Source organism: Octopus bimaculoides, chromosome 12, assembly GCF_001194135.2.
Source record: "Octopus bimaculoides isolate UCB-OBI-ISO-001 chromosome 12, ASM119413v2, whole genome shotgun sequence".
Taxonomy (NCBI): Eukaryota; Metazoa; Mollusca; class Cephalopoda; order Octopoda; family Octopodidae; genus Octopus; species Octopus bimaculoides.
In genome coordinates, this window is record NC_068992.1 from 5,319,411 (window position 1) to 5,328,289 (window position 8,879).

Genomic DNA, 8,879 nt, shown 5'->3' on the forward strand with positions numbered 1-8,879 from the left:
GATTTGACTGTTATTTCTAGCAAATTGAACAACCACACAGAGTTGTTCAATTGGCTCATTTGTTGATGTGTAAACAACAACTAAAAGACACACACATACATACAAATATTATTTGTGATAATAAGTGTCACGTGGTGGAAATAAACGCAACTTTCTCTGTTTTGGTCAGGGTTTTTCCGATTTCTTTTTTCTTGTATCAAGCAATTGACGAAGGCATTTAAAATAATTGAATTCATAGAGTCGAACAAAATGAAAAATTTTAATTCTATTTTTTACTTTCCTACAATATAATTAATTACCGTATCCTATATATTTTGTCCTTGCATATTAGATGTGTATTTCAGAAATATGTTCACTTTTTAAACAAAAACTGTTTAATACATTCCTATATGTATTTCAATTGAAGTACTCTGAATCATTTTGGAGATTTATTGTTTTAATAGCAAGTTTTAAAATATGGATAATCGCATGAAGGACGCAGCACGAGAACAGTTCCGCGAGGAACAGCGGGAGGTAATAAGCAATCAAAATCACGTGAGGATGAGACAGAGATAATAAGAAATAAGCCAAGAGAAGAGGGGGTGTATTCTACGGCATAGAAGGGAAAGACATCAGCAAAGGATAGAACAAATGAGCCAGGACGAATGAGAAGAGTATTTTCAAAATAAGAGAGATAGATTTGAACGGAATCGTGAACACGTGTCAAGAGCAAAGGCAGCTGTACTTAGAAAATCTGAGAAACAGAGCTGAGAGCGAATACGTCCAAGGGTCAATTTCTTCGACTAAAGTGCGGTACTCAAGCATGGCCACCGTCAATTGACTGAAACAAGAGATTAAAAGAATACGAGAAAAACGTTCCATGCCACTACACCAATGCTTTCGTTCTGTAATTCATCTCTACTCAATCTGTCAGCTTATCCGAAATGTGTTTTACCTTTGTTTCTTACAAACTTGTCTACGCCAGAATGGTTCTTTAACTTCAGCTTATTGTTTTCTTTCTTCTACCACTCTATCTGCAGCAACCATAGCTGAAGCCCAAATAATTCTTGTTAGTTTCAGTTATATTTCTTTGGTTCAGTAAGCATTAATCTTCAGCAGCGTAGATAAAGACTTCATTCTCTACATTTAGCCCTGAGCTCCCTAGCCACTGATGGTTGTGCTTCTGGTCTACATCATCTTGTTTGCTACGGACCGTATATTTGCTACGCGGTGGTTTTTGTTCCCACCTATGAGCGAATTGTTCAAACGCATCTTGCTTTGCTATTGATTTCACCTTCATTTCAACTACATTTGCCGCACTACCATCGTGCTGTTCACCCCGGGTATTAAGCATAAACTATTTCTGTACTCCTTCATAACAGAATGAAGCTTCTTACGCCTTTCATGTCATGCCGATGTCATCATTGACTGCTTTCACAGTACGTAGTAGCCCTTGAAGCTCATTATCGTCTTTGCCATAGAGTTTTAAGTCATCCATATAAAATTGATGATTTATTTTCTTGTCGCCAAATTTATATTCATACCCTGTTCTGTGAAGTTCACTTGCAAGGGGTATTAGGGCTATGCAGATAATTAAAGGTGAAAGTGAGTCACGCTGGAAAATGCAGCAGTTGATATTAATATTTTTTCGGGGTCAGCACTCCATTAGAGTGGTACAATCGGAGATTCGTATTTCACACATGTTGTGCATCAGGAAGTTTAAAATCACAGGAGAAATTTTGAATATACCCAGCCATTTCCAGATCCATGAATGTGGTATTCTGTCAAAGGCCTTTTTTATAATCAATCCATGCAGAACTGAGATTTCTGTGTTTATTATGACAATTCTCAAAGATCATGCGATTGATTAAATACTGGTCATTGCATCGGTTGTATAGCGAAGCTGTCACCCATCCCGGTAAAAAGTGGTAGCAACCAGCCATTATAAATACACCGGGAACAGGTCGAGAGGGGAATGTCAGTAGGTCGAGAGTACCTGTAGATTGTATTGATAGTCATGTCTGTATTGCTATAGTAATTATAGTCTGATACTGAGTGGACGTCATATTGATCCAAACTTTACCAACAAATACAAAAAATACAAACAAGCAAAATGTATTCGCTGTGGGTTTACAGTAAACTGTACTGCAAAACAAGGCTAGGAAAATGGAACAAACAAGAAAAAATAAATAGTTTGTCAGCAGGAAAAGTTGTGACTACAAGAAACAAACAATTCGTGAATGTGAGAACTGGAAACAATAGTGTCAGAATGGAATTAGACACGGGAAGTGATATCACAATCACAAACGAGAGTTCATGGGAACAAATGGGTGAACCAAAATTATGAAGGTAAACCAAAGTCAAGTACGGTGTTACGGGAAGAAAATTACATTTCACGGGCAAACGAGATTGTAATATAATGTTCAAAGGTCGAACCCCAAGAATGAATGCTTATGTGTTGAAAAAATCTATGAATATATTTGGCACTGAATGTATGGAGTAATTTAATTTATGAGATACACCCATAAGAGCTTTGTGCTATAACGCAAACGAAGCAACGTAAACAATCATAGCCCAACCTGTCAAGCTGCTGTTAAATAGTTTCTTTTTCTATAAATTCACCGTCTATAAAATATACACTAACATTTTATAGGACAGGAGCTATATTGTAAATGAATTGCCCAAGATGCACCTAATATGACTAAATTTCAAACCATATTTGCATTATTGATGTCTGAAATGTGATAACCTCTCAAGTATGCGTTTATCATTTTAGATTAATAATTGAATAAATCATCTTTACCAATAACAACATTTACTATTACGAGTTTTTTCAAAACAATCAACAGTTAATAATTTCAAAAATCTATATTTTAAAAATGCGTGCACATCCTTGATATTTTGAAATTAGTGTGTTACATGCTAAATGCGTCTGCGTAACAAGCTATTCAAAGTAAATTAAGGAAGAAAGAAGTTCATATAAATTATTTCCATAATCGGGAAAAATTCTACACCATATGTACTCTGTAATGTATAATGAAAAGACAGTACATAATCTCGGATTGGAGTATCGCTTACTGTTCCATACAAATACAGAGATACGATCTCTCTAAGAAACACCTGTTACGCTGTCTAATAATTTTGCACTAACGCTGCAAAATCTATTTTGTTTGATCTACCCAGGAGAAAATTGCAGGTGGTAGAAATCTATATTAGGTTTGAACAGACAAAATAAACCACAAATTGTATAATAGCATGTATGTTTCTCTTTGAGAGAACTGCGATTTTTATTAAATACAAATTTATGAATGATATATGACTTCAAGATTCTCGCCAGTAATTAATGAAATGATTTAAACAAAAGTGCTAACACATGAATTATAATATAACTAAATACATTCATGAAAAATCAGATAAATTATTACTTTGCATAGAAAACGTTGTCATGAACTCTGGTTATCCAGTTAATATACCAGGGTAAGCAAAAAACCATAAGAACTCTTGTTTCCGTAATATAGTAATACAAAAGTAGGGATTGAAGACTTGCAGTATTTAAAGACATAATTTTCCTCTTTTTCGATTAACTTGTTCTACCAATCCATATGCTTACTTATTCCATTGGAGAAGATTTTTCGGCTCGTCGTGCAGCCATTTATGCACCGCTTCCTGCGCTTCTCCGTCCATAGAAAATTGACGACCACGCAAAGTATGCTTGAGAGATGCAAAGGTATGACAGTTGGAAACGGGGAGATATGGTCTTTATACGGTGTATTCTTCAATGGCTTCTACAGTGTTCGCAGCTGCATATGGGCATGCATTGTCGTACAATAACAACACTTGCTTTGACAAGGAACCGCTGTACGGATTGCTGGTTTCAGAATGTTTGCTGGTTAGCATTTCCTTCTAACCTACATTGGGGACTGTAGATCACTTTTTCCAGGAAATGTTTCTGTATAGGCCCTTGTCCCTTCCCTTTAATGGCTTGTATTGCAGATTCTACGGAAGGGAGTTTCTCTTTCACTAGCGCATACGCTTGTTTCCACTCCATAATCTACCTTTCCCTGACAGATGACAAACGATTGAAGGCAGAGAAAGGTGCAAACCTGCTCAGATCTAGTGACACTTTTCCCCCGCTCATGCATGAAAAATGCCTGTGCATTCAAGATTCCGATACAAATGCTCAGGTTATGGCATGGCGTCCCACCTATTTGCGAGGTATAAGATTTTTGAAGTGAGAACTAGCAATTAGAACAGCAAGGATTTAAATTTTGGAGTCTGGGGAGATACATTCGCTATTCTTCTTGATTTTCTGGAACTGACATTACCGTGAATAGCGAGGGGTATATTGTGGTCTAAAAAAATTAGAGAGGAAAGATCGGACAGGAATATGGAAACTAATCATTAAAATGCGTAATCGCTTACTTCATTAAGAACATTGGCAAACTCGGAGAATTATTCTTTTTACATTCTCTACGCAACAAGATTTGGTTTTTGACAGCCCTTTCCTCTGTCCAATAAAAAGGACTCTATAGAAATAGAGACTGATGACATAAATCAGGAGAGAACGGCTGTAAACATTTTTTTCTAAACATAATTCATGAGAGTTTGTTTCAAAGATTCAAATGTGATGAACAATTTATAAAGTAAGAACTTTGCGTATAGAGATGAGTTCTCTGCCAATATGTGCAATGTGAATGAGTTATGTCTGGAAAAACGTTGTGCTTGTTTTTGCATAAGTATCGATCTAACATTTGCTTATATATTTAAGAATGTGCTTTATAAAGTAAATGTTCAAATACACAGGCATGCACAACCACACGCATATATACATGCATACGATTACAAATTTACATTTATATCAATGATAATCGATGTACTTGGTATTGTAAGCAACTGACTATCAGCCTTGGATATTTAGAAGCAAAAATGAACCAACGGACACTCACCTTAAATATATAATCTGTATGCGGAACAGTAAAACTACACAAAGTGTGTTTCAGGCTTAAAACATGACATTGTATTCGTTATCTACATTCAAACGATGGAGATTTGAGTTTCTATTAGAAACCAGCTCCTTCTTCAAAGGAAGAGTTTATACAATTAAAAATAGAAAGGAGCACAGACACACAAATACAGACTTGCATACATACATACATACATACATACACACATACACTATTGTAGAGGAACTCTGCCTGGAAGATGTGGATGTAAATCAAAAATTCAGGAAAAAGAGAACATTTTCGGCGAATTATTGCGGGTCTTATAACACATTTACCCAATCATCGATGAACTCTTATTTGTACCTATCATCATAGGTTTATTAGGTCAAACAACGTATTTGCACAAAAACTTATAACCACTTGGATTCACTTAAAAAGAGATGAGGAAGTGAGGCGGATTCTCCAAATTCTATCTATTTATTGGTCCAGTGAAGGACCAATAAATTACAGAATTTCTCCATTTGAGATTCTTATGTAAATGAATGCAACGTTTTGAGTGCAACCAGCACAAAAAACTCAACCGCATTTCACAAACTCCGGGAGCCCTTTCAACTCAAAAAGTCTTGTCGTTTTGTTAGCGACCAGCTTGAAATGCTCTCAAAACGAAAGAAATTAAACACACAGAAAAAAAAAGACCTACATGCATGCATGCATGCATGCAATTATGACAATACGCTCAATAAACTTGCCACAGGTAACCCTTGTGTTTAAATATATATTATTTTAAACAGAAAGTGTATTGCTAAAAAAGGAGGGAAGTATTTTATTCTGTTATTACTTGAGCTTGTAGCGTTCCCTAACATTTACCATTATGCTATTTTATATTATTTCACATTGTCTAAGCTATTAAGAATCTGGGATGAACTGAGGATCGATATTTTAAAAATTGTCTACAATGGACTAACGCGTAGAATCCACGAATACTTCGTGTGTATAAAAACACACACAGACACACACACAGACACACACACACACATACGCGCTGCGCGAGTTTGTGTGTGTAAATGTCACATTAGATTGTGCCTCTGCAGAAAGAACATAATTGATGTTATTACTGCAGAAGTCAATCACTGCTCTTGTAGCCAGCAGTCAATTAGCGACGTAGACTTTAGTTATTTCATGCAATGCATGTAAAGAGAAAAGCACATTATCATGAACAATGATGTGCCACAACCAACCTCTACTTTATTATTTTTCTACTTACAGTTACAAAACCCTCGAAACGGTAATTTATAACTCGGTAAAGAAATATAATTCCTAACGTACTGACTTGTGAAACCCATAAAAACTGCCTCCAGAGCAGTAGTCATGGAAATTTAAGTGGTTTTCGGTTAAATAAAAGAAATGCATAATACAGTGAGATATATGTACTGCATATATTTCTCTGAAGATCCTCAATTCACATTAGGAACCATGCTGTTCTAGTCTATTTCAAAAACAAGATAAAAATGAAAGGAGAAAATATCATGTGCTTTGCACGAAAGGGTTAGTTTTCTATCTGATGCAAACGCGATTCCAGTTATATGTAGAATTCTTGGCAGCTTCAACCTAAGCATATAATCAACAATTTACATTCAACCTATGGAATACTAAACACCTTCTTGAAGACATCATTGGAATTTTGTATTTTGTAAGACCCTCATTATACCTAATGAATCTGAATGTTAAAATTTATAAGGAATACATTTTATGTGATTTCAAATGGATGTTGAAAAGTATTGATGATTTTCGCAGCCTGGTTTCGAGGTTATGTTGTTGAACTTACAGTCATAGGATCGATTTCTGGACCAGGTGGTCTATTCTAACCTAGAAGATACTATTTCAATTTGCACTATTCCAATGTACATAACAATAAAGGATAACCGGCAGAATGCTATTATATCTCTATCACTCCCTTCTTCTTTCACTTTCTTCTTTCGAACTGTTATCCCATCGGTGGCCTGTTGTGTAATAATCTGTATTGAACACCCTACTGACTGGCTAATTCTTGATATTTTTCAGCCATTACTCCCTTTCGTCCTTCTAATCAGAATCGAGAATCGACTGAATTCGTTGTCTAATTTTTTTCCGAACAAGCTACTAAAAAATAATGCCTTTCTGATCACGTCAGGCATAGGACATCACTTTCTGCAGATTCTGAACGTGTCAAGAGGCATGAAAGTTAATTAATTTTGTTTTCTTCAGAAGGATTTTCATTTCACATTTTCCTAAACTATTCCTTTGTGCGTGTGAATTTTCGTTTAAGTAATGGCTTATTAAAAAAAAAATTTTTTTTTATTATTCTTTATTGCGTCTGAGCAAAGAATCGCAGATAGAATTACGGTCCGTTATTTATCTAGTTATTATTTTTTTTTTTGTAAAATTTTAGTTACCCTGAAACCACAGCGTTTTCCGTATCCCAGTGCTTTTAAATACCTTGTAACGCTCATATGAATCATGTAAATTATTTCTGTGCAGTGTTTTGCTGTGAGTGCCGTGTTATTCCTTAATTTGCGTCACTGTTTGTGATCATAAACTGTAGGCCTCCTGCATCTCAAGGTGCTGCAGTTAAATTTTCATCCCGAAACCGAGTGGACTATTTACGAACATTCCTCACAGCTACTGCACCATCACTGCACAAGCTGCACAAATATATTTTGCAGATTGTACTGCGTTTCATATTTTCCTTTCCAAAGTAAATGAGAACAAAAGGAAAAAATTGTATATCATTTCGTTCTACTTTCAATTTTAGATTAAAAACAATATAAATATGCAATTAATTCGGTAATTGTTTTGAAAACGTGCTAAATATCACTTTCCAGGAAATATATATGTAAGTTTTTTTCTGTCATGTGAGAAATGAAACAACATATAAGGACTAGTGTACCAACCCAATGTGTATATGTGTAGGCAAAAGTGTGTCTACGTCTGCATATGTGTGCGTGTAGGTATGTTGTATATAAAATATAACCCCCATTAATTTGATACTTAAAAACAAAAATGTAAATATTTAAATTTTCATTCCAAATATTTGGGTAATAACAAATATGAACACCACATTTGGGATGAATGATTGCGTTGTCTTCAATTACAAATATCTCTGTGGGTGTCTTTAGTAGAGAGGATGTGAGAATTACCAAGCACTTTCATTGATATTGATATGTCAATTTTCTTTCTCCTCTAAATTTCAGTCGATCTTTCAAAAACAAATTAAACACAGAATAAATACGGCAAATCGTTATTTTCTTTTTCCAGTTTTCTTGCTTTCTGTACTGTTGTATCTTTCCTTTAAAGACATTCTCGTATTCGATTTTAAATTATTAAATGTTATATAATTTCCCTAGCATTACTGTCTAGATTAAAAAATATATCCATCTATATAATTTTATATCAGTCTATTTATCTTTTTCAAGACACAGAATCACAGATTTAGAGATTATGAAACATTGTACATAAAGACATGTTTTGCATGTCCACATGCAGAAGCGCATAAACTGAAGTAAACTTTATTCGTATATAGGTGAAAAAAAATGCTTCTAAAATCGGTCTCGTGTAGGCAAACATAATTACAGACAAGAAATCCATTCGTAACAACTTTTGTAACACCACATACACAATTAAATTTGTTGTCAGACAAAACCATACGCATACACTCAAATATTCAAACTGTTAAAGCCATATGATTACATAGATATATATTTGCAAAGTTATGTCATTCATTTGTAATATATTGCCATTAGATGCTAGAAGGATTAGAAAAACTATTATTTGAAACAATTATTTATATAACATTGTAGGCTGTAATTTTCCGTCTACATTTCGTCTATTTTTATTGATATTTTTTCCAGTAGTTTTGAAGAAATATATTCATACACACACATACATATACACAAACACACACACACACACACACACATA